Source organism: Macaca nemestrina, chromosome 8, assembly GCF_043159975.1.
Source record: "Macaca nemestrina isolate mMacNem1 chromosome 8, mMacNem.hap1, whole genome shotgun sequence".
In the NCBI taxonomy this organism is placed as follows: domain Eukaryota; kingdom Metazoa; phylum Chordata; class Mammalia; order Primates; family Cercopithecidae; genus Macaca; species Macaca nemestrina.
The window spans coordinates 123,090,122-123,106,109 of NC_092132.1; the positions used below are offsets into that span (position 1 = coordinate 123,090,122).

General features: G+C 37.4%; 1 long non-coding RNA gene across 5 annotated transcripts in view; it reads right to left on the minus strand.

Moving 5' to 3' along the window:
• The window catches only part of LOC105481952 (uncharacterized), an 83,514-nt gene that overhangs the window by 12,695 nt on the left and 54,831 nt on the right, over positions 1-15,988 (minus strand). The window lies entirely within an intron of this gene.

Sequence of the window (15,988 nt, forward strand, 5' to 3'; positions counted from 1 at the left end):
TGGCTAGGCTGGTCTCAAACTCATGACCTCAGCTGATCTGCTCTCCTCAGCCTCTCCAAGTGCTGGGATTACAGGCATGAGCCACCATGCCCAGCCCATGTTCTTTGGATCTTATTTCAGCTCTACAGTGATCCCTTTGAACTAGACATTTCAAATCCTTCCCTACTCCTTGATCAGTCTCTACCCAGGAAATTAGCACCATTTTCCCTGTTTATGCCCTGCCCACTTCTACACAGAGACCAAGTTGTCCCTGCCATCACTGCCTATTATCTGCTGAGTGGAGGAAGGAGATAGTAATTCAGAGAGGACTCAAGGCTAGAGATTTCCACCAATTTTCCCCAGTTTCCTTCCCTGCCCAGGCACCCGACCCTATCCTGATGAGGGATACAGGCCTGACTCTCTGAGGTGAAATTTTCTGTCCAAACAAGGAGATGTAACTAGGTATCTATAATCCTAGCACATAAGCTTCCAGAAACTAGTTGCTAAAAGTGAGAATTAGAAATGTAAGAAGGAACTCTAGCCATCCTGTGAGCCAATAACAGGTATAAAAAAGCCTAGAGGAAAAACATCTGCAATACAAAGCATATAGATGAAAACAGCTCATCGCATAATAAAAAAGATTAATGAGAAAAGACCAACACTCAGATATTTCTTTGTTATTATTATACTTTAAGTTCTAGGGTACATGTGCACAACATGCAGTTTTGTTACATGTGCACAGATGTGCCACATTGGTGTGCTGCACCCGTTAACTTGTCATTTATATTAGGTATTTCTCTTAATGCTATCCCTCCCCGCTCCTCCCACCCCATGACAGACCCCAGTGTGTGATGTTCCCCACTCTGTGTCCAAGTGTTCTTATTGTTCAATTCCCACCTATGCGTGAGAACATGTGGTGTTTGGTTTACTGTGCTTGCAATAGTTTGCTCAGAATGATAGCTTCCAGCTTCATCCATGTCCCTACAAAGGATATGAACTCATCCTTTTTTATGGCTGCATAGTATTCCATGGTGTATATCTGCCACATTTTCTTAATCCAGTCTATCATTGATGGATATTTGGGTTGGTTCCAAGTCTTTGCTTTTGTGAATAGTGCCACAATAAACATATGTCACACCCAGATATTTCATGGTTATTGATTAAAAGGAAAAAGTATTTAAAGCATCCAGATCTTTAGAGATAGGTAATCTGAAAAGAAATAAAAATCAAACTGGCCTCAGACTTCTCTGAAATAAACACTGGATTTCAACAGAGCAATGTCAACATTATTTTGAAAGAAAAATGATTTCATCTAAGAAGTTTTTCACTAGCTGAGTTATTCATAAGTGATGAAAATGAAAAGACACAAAGTAAACTGCTTACATTCCTGTACTAAAGTAAGTTTCAACAACTAGCGGTTGGGGAAGATGGAAGAGTAGAAAGCACCAGGAGTCTGGCCGTGCTCCTACACAACAATTGCACTGGCAGAATCTGTCTAATGTAACTATGTTTGCAACTCTGGAGTCTACTGTAGGCTTCCAAATTCCAGGGGAAGGCATGAAGGTAAAAGCACAATTAATTGTAATTTTAGCTCTTAGAATGGTAGCAGCTACCCATTCCCCAGTTCTCGGAGCAATCTGCATGCAGCTTATGGGATCCAGGGTGGGCAAAAAGGATGTGGTCTTCCAAATATTAGAGATCTGCATTTGATCACTGATTGCTACTTCTGATCACAGAGGTACAGACAAGAAGGTGGCTTTGTTGTTGTACCTCCCTGAATTGTTGCAGGCTCCTTCCCATCTGGCTGAAGTGACTTCCAGAGGATTCAAAGGGCCAGAATGCTTTTTGTTTCCTCCCTTCATTTTTCCCCTTTTGAGAACAAGAGATTAGAAACTATGATATCAACAACAACAAAAAAAAAAACAGCTGCATATACAGGAAAAATTAGAAAATGATCTCACATGCCCATAGAAAGGCACAAGCTCAGAAAAGACTTGAGAATATTTTAAGTTTACATCTCAACCTGGCACAGGGATAGCTTACAACAATCAAAAAACAAAAACAATAAACAAAAACAACAACAACAAAAAAAAACAGCAAACCTGGGCAAAGAGGAGAATCTGATTTCCAGAGATACTACATTATCAAATTCAAATATTGTTTTCAACAAAAAAAATCACGAGATATACGAAGAAACAAGAATGTATGGCACATTCAAAGGAGAAAAATAAATATCAACAGAAATTGACTTTGAAAAGACCTGATGACAGATTCACTACACAAAGATGCTCAAAGAACTTAAGGAATATGTGGAGAAAGTCCAGAAAATCAAGACAGAAATATCAATAAAGATGTAGAAAATCTAAAAAGAAAACAAAAAGAAATTCTGGAGCTGAAAAGTACAACTGAAATAAAAACTCACTAAAGCAATTAAAAGGCAGATTTTAGCAGGCATAAAAAAGAATCAGTGAACTTCAACATAGGACACTGGAAATTATTGAGTATGAAGAACAGAAAGAAAAAAGGTTGAAGAAAGTAAACAGAACCTAAGGGATATGTGTGACACCATCAAAGAGACCAACTTATGCATTATGAGAATTTCACAAGCAGAAGAGAGGGAAAGAGGTAAAGAAAATATTTGAAGAAATAATAATAGAAAACTTCCCAAACTTGATGAAAGAAACAAATACAGTTAAGAGAGAATCTTGAGAGCAGCAAGAGAAAAGCTACTTGTCACATAAAAGAGATATTCAATAAAATTAACAGCAGATTTCTCACTAGAAATTTTGGAAGCCAGAAGGCAGTGGGCTCATATACTCAACGTGCTGAAAGAAAAAAAAAAGTCAACCAAGAATTCTATTAATATATCTGGCAAAACTGTCCTTTAAAAGTGAGGGAAAAAATAAGACTTTCCCAGATAAACAAAAGCTAGGGGAATTCATTACCACTAGACTTGCCCTGCAAGAAATTATAAATGGAGTCCTACAAGGTAAAATGAAAGGACACTGGCTCAAAGCCATATGAAGAAATATAGATCTCAATAAAGGTTAATATATGAGCAACTGTAAAAGCTAGTGTTATTGTAACAAGGGTAACTTCTTTCTGTGTTCTACATGATCTAAGAGACTAATACATTTTAAGAAAAACAGTTATTAGTCTAAAAGCAAGTATTATTGTAACTTTGGTTTGTATTAACAATTCCGTATTTTGATTGTTACATAATTTAAGAGATAACACATTTGAAAGAACTATTTTATATTTTGTGGCATACAGTCTATAAGGATGTAATTTTGTGACTTCAGCAACTGAAAGGGGTAGGCAGAGTTGTAAAGGAGCAGAGTTTTCATATGTTATTTAAGTTAAGATAGTATAAATTCAAAATAGAATGTTATAATATTAGACTATTAAATGTAATCCCCATGGTAGCCACAAAGAAAATAGCTATAAAATATACACAAAAAAGAAATGAGAAAGAAATTTAAGCATTTCACTAAAATCAAAAATTAACTACATATAAAAGAAGACAGTTACATAGAAAATGAGGGTCAAAAAAAGCTATAAGGCATAAAGTAAGCAAATAGCGAAATGACAGAAGTTCTTCCTATTATGCATTACTTTAAATGTAAATGGACTAAACTATCCAATCAAAAGACAGAAATTAGCAGCATCCCTAAAAACACATATCCAACTACATGTTGTCTACAACATACTCATTTTAGATCGAAAGACATAAATAGGTTAAAAGTGAAACTATGAAAAAGATATCCCACACAAATAGTAACCAAATGAGATCGGGGTGGCTATACTAATATCGGACAAAGTAGACTTTAAGTCAAAACAGTTTACAAGAGACAAAGAAGGACATTATATACATTTTTAAAGTTCAATACAACAAAAAGATATAACAATTATAAACACGTACATACCTAATGTGTAAATCAAAATCCAAATACATAAAGCAAAAACTGACAGGATTAAGGGAGAAATAGACAGGTCTATAATAATGGTTGAAGAATTCAATAGCCCATTCCCAATAACAGATAGAACAATCAGAGAGAAGATAAGAAAATAAATAACTTAAACAACACAATAAACCAACAAGATCTCACAGACACATGAGAACACCATACCCGATGACAACAGTATCACATTCTTCTCAACTATACGTGGCTATTGGATAGCCATGGATAGTGTACGTGGATATTTTCCAGGTTAGATCCTATGTTAAGCCACAGATTAAGTCTCACTAGATTTTAAAAGATAAATATCATATGAAATGTCTTCTCCAAACACAACAGGATGAAGTTAAAAGTGAAAACAGAAGGAAAACTGAGAAATCCAAAAATATCTGAAAATTAAACAATATACTCTTAACCAATGGATCAAAGAAGAAAACACAAGAGAAAATAGGAAATTAAAGATGAATGAAAATGAAAACACAACATACCAAAATATATGAAATTCAGTGAAAGCAGTACTAAGGCAGAAATTTATAGGTATAAATGTTTATATTAAAAAACAAGAAAGATCTCAAATCATAAACCTAGCTTTGTAAACTTAAGGAACTAGAAAAAGAAGAACAAACTAAACCCAAAGCTAGTAGAAGGAAGTAAATAATTAGGAGAAGAGCAGAGATAAATAAATAGTGAAGAGAAAAACAGTAAAATCAATGAAACCAAAAGTTGTTTCTCTGAAAGGATCAACAACATTGACAAACTTTTAGCTACATGGACTAAGAAAAAAAGAGGAAAGATGCATATAACTAAAATCAGAAACGCAAATTGGGCATTGGGATTATTATGAACAATTTTACACCAACAAACGGAATAACTTAGATGAAATAGACAAATTCCTAAAAACACAAAACCTTCCAAGACTAAATCAAAGGAATACAACATTAGAATAGACCTGTAACTAACAGACAGATGGAAGCAGTAATCAAAAATCTTTCAACAAATAAGAGCCCTGTATTGATGTCTTCACTGTTGAATTCTACCAAACATTTTGAAAATAACTAACACCAATCCTTCTCAAACTTTCACAAAAAACTGAAGAATAGGGAACACTTTCTAACTCATTCTATGAGACCAGCACTACCCTGCTACCAACACCAGACAAAAGACACTACACTAAAACTACAAACCAATATCCCTTATAAATTTTAATGCAAAAATTCTCAACAAAAGACTAACAACCCAAATACAGCTGCATATTAAAAGGATTATACACCATAACCAAGTGTGATTTGTTCCTGGAATGCAGTGGCTTATTCCTGGAAGGAGTTTGTATGTGCAACATACAAAAAAGAGATCAATGTAATACATCACATTAACAGAATTAAGCGGGGAAAAAACACATGACCATCTCAATAAATACAGACAAGCCGTTTGACAAAATACCCTTTCATGATTTAAGAAAACACTGGATAAACTAAGAATAGAGAAAACTACCTCAACATAATAAAATTCATGTTTGAAAAACCTACAGGAAACATCATATTCGATGATGAAAAACTGAAAGATTTTCTCTAAGACTAGGAACAAGGCAGGAATGCCTGCTTTCTCCACTTCTCCATTTCTATTCAACACAGTATTGGAAGTTCTAGCCAGAGCAAATAGGTAAGAAAAAGAAAATGCATCAAAATTGGAAAAGATGAAGTAAAATAATCTTTATTCACAGATGCTATGATATTATATATAGAAACCTTAAATATTTCACAGGATAACTGTTAAAACTAATAAGTGAATTACAATAGGGATGAGCCTTGAGGACATTAAGCTAAGTGAAATAAGCCAGTCACAAGAAAAAAAAAAATACTTTGTGATTCCACTTACATATGTGCTTACAGTAGACAAAATCATAAAGACAAACAGAAGAATGGTGATTGTCAGGGCCTGGGGTGAAAGGGAAAGAAATGTTTTAACGGGTAGAAATTCAGTTTCACAAGAAGAAAAGAGATTAAACGTTACGTGGTGAGGGGGGCGGAGCAAGATGGCCGAATAGGAACAGCTCCAGTCTCCAACTCCCAGCGCGAGCGACACAGAAGACCGGTGATTTCTGCATTTTCAACTGAGGTACTGGGTTCATCTCACTAGGGAGTGCCGGACAATCGGTGCTGGTCAGTTGCTGCAGCCCGACCAGTGAGAGCTGAAGCAAGGCGAGGCATCGCCTCACCTGGGAAGCACAAGGGGAAAGGGAATCCCTTTTCCTAGCCAGGGGAACTGAGACACACAACACCTGGAAAATCGGGTAACTCCCACCCCAATACTGCGCTTTAAGCAAACAGGCAAACCAGGAGATCATATCCCACACCTGGCCGGGAGGGTCCCACACCCACGGAGCCTCCCTCATTGCTAGCACAGCAGTCTGCGATCTCACGGCAAGGCAGCAGTGAGGCTGGGGGAGGGGCGCCCGCCATTGCTGAGGCTTAAGTAGGTAAACAAAGCTGCTGGGAAGCTCGAACTGGGTGGAGCTCACAGCAGCTCAAGGAAACCTGCCTGTCTCTGTAGACTCCACCTCTGGGGACAGGGCACAGTAAACAACAACAAAAGCAGCAGAAACCTCTGCAGACGCAAACGACTCTGTCTGACAGCTTTGAAGAGAGCAGTGGATCTCTCAACACGGAGGTTGAGATCTGAGAAGGGACAGACTGCCTGCTTAAGTGGGTCCCTGACCCCTGAGTAGCCTAACTGGGAGACATCCCCCACTAGGGGCAGTCTGACACCCCACACCTCACAGGGTGGAGTACACCCCGGAGAAGAAGCCTCCAAAGCAAGAATCAGACAGGTACACTCGCTGTTCAGCAATATTCGATCTTCCGCAGCCTCTGCTGCTGACACCAAGGCAAACAGGGTCTGGAATGGACCTCAAGCAATCTCCAACAGACCTACAACTGAGGGTTCTGACTGTTAGAAGGAAAACTATCAAACAGGAAGGACACCTACACCAAAACCCCATCAGTACATCACCATCATCATCAAAGACCAGAGGAAGATAAAACCACAAAGATGGGGAAAAAGCAGGGCAGAAAAGCTGGAAATTCAAAAAATAAGAGCGCATCTCCCCCGGCAAAGGAGCGCAGCTCATCGCCAGCAACGGATCAAAGCTTGATGGAGAATGACTTTGACGAGATGAGAGAAGAAGGCTTCAGTCCATCAAACTTCTCAGAGCTAAAGGAGGAATTACGTACCCAGCGCAAAGAAACTAAAAATCTTGAAAAAAAAAGTGGAAGAATTGATGGCTAAAGTAATTAATGCAAAGAAGGTCATAAACGAAATGAAAGAGATGAAAACCATGACACGAGAAATACGTGACAAATGCACAAGCTTCAGTAACCGACTCGATCAACTGGAAGAAAGAGTATCAGCGATTGAGGATCAAATGAACGAAATGAAGCGAGAAGAGAAACCAAAAGAAAAAAGAAGAAAAAGAAATGAACAAAGCCTGCAAGAAGTATGGGATTATGTAAAAAGACCAAATCTACGTCTGATTGGGGTGCCTGAAAGTGAGGGGGAAAATGGAACCAAGTTGGAAAACACTCGTCAGGATATCATCCAGGAGAACTTCCCCAACCTAGTAGGGCAGGCCAACATTCAAATCCAGGAAATACAGAGAACGCCACAAAGATACTCCTCGAGAAGAGCATCTCCAAGACACATAATTGCCAGATTCACCAAAGTTGAAATGATGGAAAAAATCTTAAGGGCAGCCAGAGAGAAAGGTCGGGTTACCCACAAAGGGAAGCCCATCAGACTAACAGCAGATCTCTCAGCAGAAACTCTCCAAGCCAGAAGAGAGTGGGGGCCAATATTCAACATTCTTAAAGAAAAGAATTTTAAACCCAGAATTTCATATCCAGCCAAACTAAGTTTCATAAGTGAAGGAGAAATAAAATCCTTTACAGATAAGCAAATGCTTAGAGATTTTATCACCACTAGGCCTGCCTTACAAGAGACCCTGAAGGAAGCACTAAACATGGAAAGGAACAACCGGTACCAGCCATTGCAAAAACATGCCAAAATGTAAAGACCATTTAGGCTAGGAAGAAACTGCATCAACTAACGAGCAAAATAACCAGTTAATATCATAATGGCAGGATCAAGTTCACACACAACAATATTAACCTTAAATGTAAATGGACTAAATGCTCCAATTAAAAGACACAGACTGGCAAACTGGATAAAGAGTCAAGACCCATCAGTCTGCTGTATTCAGGAGACCCATCTCACATGCAGAGACATACATAGGCTCAAAATAAAGGGATGGAGGAAGATTTACCAAGCAAATGGAGAACAAAAAAAAGCAGGGGTTGCAATCCTAGTCTCTGATAAAACAGACTTTAAACCATCAAAGATCAAAAGAGACAAAAAGGCCATTACATAATGGTAAAAGGATCAATTCAACAGGAAGAGCTAACTATCCTAAATATATATGCACCCAATACAGGAGCACCCAGATTCATAAAGCAAGTCCTTAGAGACTTACAAAGAGACTTAGACTCCCATACAATAATAATGGGAGACTTCAACACTCCACTGTCAACATTAGACAGGTCAACGAGACAGAAAGTTAACAAGGATATCCAGGAATTGAACTCATCTCTGCAGCAAGCAGACCTCATAGACATCTATAGAACTCTCCACCCCAAATCAACAGAATATACATTCTTCTCAGCACCACATCGCACTTATTCCAAAATTGACCACATAATTGGAAGTAAAGCACTCCTCAGCAAATGTACAAGAACAGAAATTATAACAAACTGTCTCTCAGACCACAGTGCAATCAAACTAGAACTCAGAACTAAGAAACTCAATCAAAACCGCTCAACTACATGGAAACTGAACAACCTGCTCCTGAATGACTACTGGGTACATAACGAAATGAAGGCAGAAATAAAGATGTTCTTTGAAACCAATGAGAACAAAGATACAACATACCAGAATCTCTGGGACACATTTAAAGCAGTGTGTAGAGGGAAATTTATAGCACTAAATGCCCACAAGAGAAAGCAGGAAAGATCTAAAATTGACACTCTAACATCACAATTAAAAGAACTAGAGAAGCAAGAGCAAACACATTCCAAAGCTAGCAGAAGGCAAGAAATAACTAAGATCAGAGCAGAACTGAAGGAGATAGAGACACAAAAAACCCTCCAAAAAATCAATGAATCCAGGAGTTGGTTTTTTGAAAAGATCAACAAAATTGACAGACCGCTAGCAAGACTAATAAAGAAGAAAACAGAGAAGAATCTAATAGACGCAATAAAAAATGATAAAGGGGATATCACCACCGACCCCACAGAAATACAAACTACCATCAGAGAATACTATAAACACCTCTACGCAAATAAACTAGAAAATCTAGAAGAAATGGATAATTTCCTGGACACTTACACTCTTCCAAGACTAAACCAGGAAGAAGTTGAATCCCTGAATAGACCAATAGCAGGCTCTGAAATTGAGGCAATAATTAATAGCCTGCCAATGAAAAAAAGTCCAGGACCAGATGGATTCACAGCTGAATTCTACCAGAGGTACAAGGAGGAGTTGGTACCATTCCTTCTGAAACTATTCCAATCAATAGAAAAAAAGGGAATCCTCCCTAACTCATTTTATGAGGCCAACATCATCCTGATACCAAAGCCTGGCAGAGACACAACAAAAAAAGAGAATTTTAGACCAATATCCCTGATGAACATCGATGCAAAAATCCTCAATAAAATACTGGCAAACCGGATTCAGCAGCACATCAAAAAGCTTATCCACCATGATCAAGTGGGCTTTATCCCTGGGATGCAAGGCTGGTTCAACATTCCCAAATCAATAAACATAATCCAGCATATAAACAGAACCAAAGACAAGAACCACATGATTATCTCAATAGATGCAGAAAAGGCTTTTGACAGAATTCAACAGCCCTTCATGCTAAAAACGCTCAATAAATTCGGTATTGATGGAATGTACCTCAAAATAATAAGAGCTATTTATGACAAACCCACAGCCAATATCATACTGAATGGGCAAAAACTGGAAAAATTCCCTTTGAAAACTGGCACAAGACAGGGATGCCCTCTCTCACCACTCCTATTCAACATAGTGTTGGAAGTTCTGGGTAGGGCAATCAGGCAAGAGAAAGAAATCAAGGGTATTCAGTTAGGAAAAGAAGAAGTCAAACAGTCCCTCTTTGCAGATGACATGATTGTATATTTAGAAAATCCCATTGTCTCAGCCCAAAATCTCCTTAAGCTGATAAGAAACTTCAGCAATGTCTCAGGATACAAAATTAATGTGCAAAAATCACAAGCATTCTTATACACCAGTAACAGACAAACAGAGAGCCAAATCATGAATGAACTTCCATTCACAATTGCTTCAAAGAGAATAAAATACCTAGGAATCCAACTTACAAGGGATGTAAAGGACCTCTTCAAGGAGAACTACAAACCACTGCTCAGTGAAATCAAAGAGGACACAAACAAATGGAAGAACATACCATGCTCATGGATAGGAAGAATCAATATCGTGAAAATGGCCATACTGCCCAACGTTATTTATAGATTCAATGCCATCCCCATCAAGCTACCAACGAGTTTCTTCACAGAATTGGAAAAAACTGCTTTAAAGTTCATATGGAACCAAAAAAGAGCCCGCATCTCCAAGACAATCCTAAGTCAAAAGAACAAAGCTGGAGGCATCACGCTACCTGACTTCAAACTATACTACAAGGCTACAGTAACCAAAACAGCATGGTACTGGTACCAAAACAGAGATATAGACCAATGGAACAGAACAGAGTCCTCAGAAATAATACCACACATCTACAGCCATCTGATCTTTGACAAACCTGAGAGAAACAAGAAATGGGGAAAGGATTCCCTATTTAATAAATGGTGCTGGGAAAATTGGCTAGCCATAAGTAGAAAGCTGAAACTGGATCCTTTCCTTACTCCTTATACGAAAATTAATTCAAGATGGATTAGAGACTTAAATGTTAGACCTAATACCATAAAAACCCTAGAGGAAAACCTAGGTAGTACCATTCAGGACATAGGCATGGGCAAAGACTTCATGTCTAAAACACCAAAAGCAATGGCCACAAAAGCCAAAATTGACAAATGGGATCTCATTAAACTAAAGAGCTTCTGCACAGCAAAAGAAACTACCATCAGAGTGAACAGGCAACCTACAGAATGGGAGAAAATTGTTGCAATCTACTCATCTGACAAAGGGCTAATATCCAGAACCTACAAAGAACTCAAACAAATTTACAAGAAAAAAACAAACAACCCCATCAAAAAGTGGGCAAAGGATATGAAAAGACATTTCTCAAAAGAAGACATTCATACAGCTAATAGACACATGAAAAAATGCTCATCATCACTGGCCATCAGAGAAATGCAAATCAAAACCACAATGAGGTACCATCTCACACCAGTTAGAATGGCGATCATTAAAAAGTCAGGAAACAACAGGTGCTGGACAGGATGTGGAGAAATAGGAACACTTTTACACTGTTGGTGGGATTGTAAACTAGTTCAATCATTATGGAAAACAGTATGGCGATCCCTCAAGGATCTAGAACTAGATGTACCATATGACCCAGCCATCCCATTCCTGGGTATACACCCAAAGGATTATAAATCATGCTGCTATAAAGACACATGCACACGTATGTTTATTGCGGCACTATTCACAATAGCAAAGGCTTGGAATCAACCCAAATGTCCATCAGTGACAGATTGGATTAACACAATGTGGCACATATACACCATGGAATACTATGCAGCCACAAAAAAGGATGAGTTTGTGTCCTTTGTAGGGACATGGATGCAGCTGGAAACCATCATTCTTAGCAAACTATCACAAGAACAGAAAACCAAACACCGCATGTTCTCACTCATAGGTGGGAACTGAACAATGAGATCACTTGGACTCGGGAAGGGGAACATCACACACCGGGGCCTATCATGGGGAGGGGGGAGGGGGGAGGGGGGAGGGGGGAGGGATTGCATTGGGAGTTATACCTGATGTAAATGACAAGTTGATGGGAGCTGACGAGTTAATGGGTGCAGCACAGCAACATGGCACAAGTATACATATTTAACAAACCTGCACGTTATGCACATGTACCGTAGAACTTAAAGTATAATAATAATAATAAATAAATAAAAATAAAAATAAAAAGAAGAAAAGAGTGTGGGATGGATGGTAATGATGGTTGCAGAACATGACAAATGTACTTAATACCACTGAACTATATGCTTAAAAAGTTTAAAATGGTAAATTTTATGTTATGCACATTTCAACACAATAGAAAACATGGAAAAAATTAAAAATGGTCATAAAATTTGTTTGGAAATGAACACTTTCAATAATGTACATATAGTAAGTATATAAATGTGTAAGTATATACATGTTATTTAAATATACATATTAACTTACATTTTGTATATCTAAAATGTAAAAAAGATAAAAATAAACCTGACAAATTCTTATGTTATAAAAATAAATTCTACATTTGGCTTAAGGAAACAAAAGTAGTATAATTTTCTTGCCTTGAATAGAGAGGTCTCAAAAGATAGTATTTCATAGTTTACTGACAAAAAATATAGAGCAAAGTATCCTTTTGAAAGTTAAAATTAATCATTGAATTTGTCACTAATGAAAATATAAACTGTGTGCATAACATCAACTGTATTAATCATTAAATTTATCATGAATCAAAATTAGAATATTCATAAAAATATAATACAGAAAAATAAAAAGTAATGAAAAAAAGAAAAAACTAAGAAGAAAAAATAAAAAATGGAGAAAACATAAGCAAGTAAATAGGATAAGACACAAAAAGAAAATAAATGAAACAGGACAGAAACAAAGATAATTGCACTAGGAAAAATACTGATTTGAAATGTCAACTTTATCACAGACACTACATTATTTATATTATGATATATTTGGTATTTGTTTGAAAAGTCATTTCTCAACAACAACAAAAAAAGTTTTTTAAGATTTTGAAATTAAATGAAGACAAATATTTTATACAACATAGTACTAGAAGTCCTAGCCAGAGCAATCAGTCAAGAGAAAGAAATAAAAACCATCCAAATAGGGAAAAAGGAAGTCGAGCTATCCCCGTTTGCAAACTATATGATTTTTTACCTAGAAAACCCCATAGTCTCTGCCCAAAAGCTCCTTGATCTGAAAAACAACCTCAGCGAAGTTTTAGGATAAAAAATCAGTATACAAAAAATCAAAAGCATTCCTGTACACCAACAACATCCAAGCTGAGAGCCAAATCAAGAACACAATCCCGTTCACAATAGCCACAACAAGAATAAAATAGCTAGAAACACAGCTAACCTGGGAGGTAAAAGAGCTCTACAACAAGAATTACAAAACACTACTCAGAGAAATCAGAGATGACACAAACAAATGGAAAAACACTTCATGCTCATGGATAGGAAGAATTAATATTGTTAAAATAGCCATATTGCCCAAAGCAATTTACAGATTCAATGTTATTTCTATCAAACTACCAATCACATTCTTCACAGAATTAGAAAACTATTATTTCAAAATTCTTATGGAGGCCAGCTCACACCTGCAATCCCAGCACTTTGGGAGGCTAGGGTGGGAGGATCACTTCAGTCCAGAAGTTCAAGACCAGCCTGGGAAACGTGGTAAAACCTCACGTCTACAAAAAATACAAAAATTAACTAGGCATGTTGGTGTGCACCTGTAGTCCTGGCTACCTGGGAGGCTGAGGTGGGAGGATCACCTGAGCCCAGGGAGGTCAAGGCTGCAGTGTGCTGTGATCACACCCCTGAACTTCAGCATGAGTGACAGAGTAAGACCCTATCACACATATATGCAAAAACAAAATTCATATGGAACTGTAAAAGAGCCTAAATAACCAAGATAATCCTAAGCAAAAAGAACAAAGCTGAAGGCATCACTCTACCTGACTTCAAACTTTACTACAAGGCTACAGTAACCAAAACAGCATGGTACTGGTACAAAAACAGACACATAGACCAATGGAACAGAATAGAGATCTCAGAAATAAGACTGCACACCTACAACCATGTGATCTTTGGCAAACCTGACAAAAACAAGCAATGGGGAAAGGATTCCCAACTTAATAAATGGTGCTGGGAGAAGTGACTAGCCATATACAGAAAAGTGAAACTGGACCACTTCCTCATACCTTATACAAAAATTGACTCAAGATGGATTAAAGGCTTAAATATAAAACCCAAAACTATAAAAACCCTAGAAGAAAATCTAATCAATGTCATTCAGGACATAGACATGGACAAAGATTTCATTAAAATGTCAAAAACAATTGCAACAAAAGCAAAATTTGACAATCAGTATCTAAATAAACTAAAGAGCTTCTTCACAGCAAAAGAAACTATCACTGGAGTGAACAGACAACCTACAGAATGGGAGAAAATTTTTACAATCTATCCATCTGACAAAGGTCTAATATTCAGAATCTACAAGGAACTCTAACAAATCTACATGAAAAAAAAAAAAACCCTATTAAAAAGTGAGCAAAGGAGATGAACAGACACTTCTCAACAGAAGATATTTATGCAGACAACAAACATAAGAAAAAGAGCTCAACATCACTGATCATTAGAGAAATGTAAATCAAAACCACAATGAGATACCATCTCACAGCAGTGCGAATGGCGATTATTAAAAAGTCAAGAAACACTGGGAGTGGTGGCTCGCGCCTGTAATCCCAGCACTTTGGGAGGCTGAGGTGGGTGGAACACAAGGTCAGGAGATACAGACCATCCTGGCTAACACAGTGAAACCCCGTCTCTACTAAAAATACAAAAAGCCGAGATCGGGCCACTGCACTCCAGCCTGGGTGACAAAGCAAGACTCCATCTCAAAAAAAAAGCCAAGAAACAACAGATGCTGGTAAGGCTGTGGAGAAATAGGAATGCTTTTACACTGTTGGTGGGAATGTAAACTAGTTCAACCATTGTGAAAGACGGTGTGGTGATTTCTCAAAGACCTAAAACCAGAAATATCATTTGACCCAGCAATCCGAGTACTGGGTATATACCCAAAGGAATATAAATCATTCTAAATATAAAGATACATTCACGCATATGTTCATTGCAGCACTATTCACAATTGCAAAGACTTGGAACCAACCTAAATGCCCATCAATGAAAGATTGGATTAAAAAAAAATGTGGTACGTATACACCATGGAATACTATGCAGCCATAAAAAGGAATGAGATCATGTCCTTTGCAGGGACATGGACAAAGCTGAAAGCTATTTTCCTCAGCAAACTAACACAGGAACAGAAAACCAAACACCACATGCTCTTACTTATAAGTAGAGCTGAACAGTAAGAACACAAGGACGCAGGGAGGGGAACAACACACACTGGGGCCTGTTGTGGGGTTGGGGGCAGGCAGAGGAAGAGCATCAGGAAAAGTAGTTAATGCATGCTGGGCTTAGTACCTAGGTGATGGGTTGACAGATACAGCAAACCACCATGGCAAATGTTTACCTATGTAACAAACATGCAGATCCTGCACATGTATCCCAGAACTTAAAATAAAATAAAAATACCGAATGGTTAAAAAAAAAGAGAGAGAGAGAAAACAAACATTTCTAACAAAACAAGAAAGTGATTAATACAACATACCACATGCATAAATGAACTACTGTATTTCACATCTATTAAAAATACAGTTTTCCATAAGTTTAAAAAGCAATGAGATATATATTTTAAAAAGGATGCATATAGAATATGTATATACTTTGTACATATTAATAATGGTTCCCTCTAGAAATGAGTTTTATAACTGATTTCATTTTAAACATTTCTGTTACTATTTTCTACAACGTGTCTATTATTGCTTTCAAAATCAAAAAAAAATACACTTTTTATCTGATGTAAAACTAAAATTATCAATTCAGCATCCAAATGGCTGCACCCTGTGACGGAGTCCACGTGAAATTCATTACCCCAAT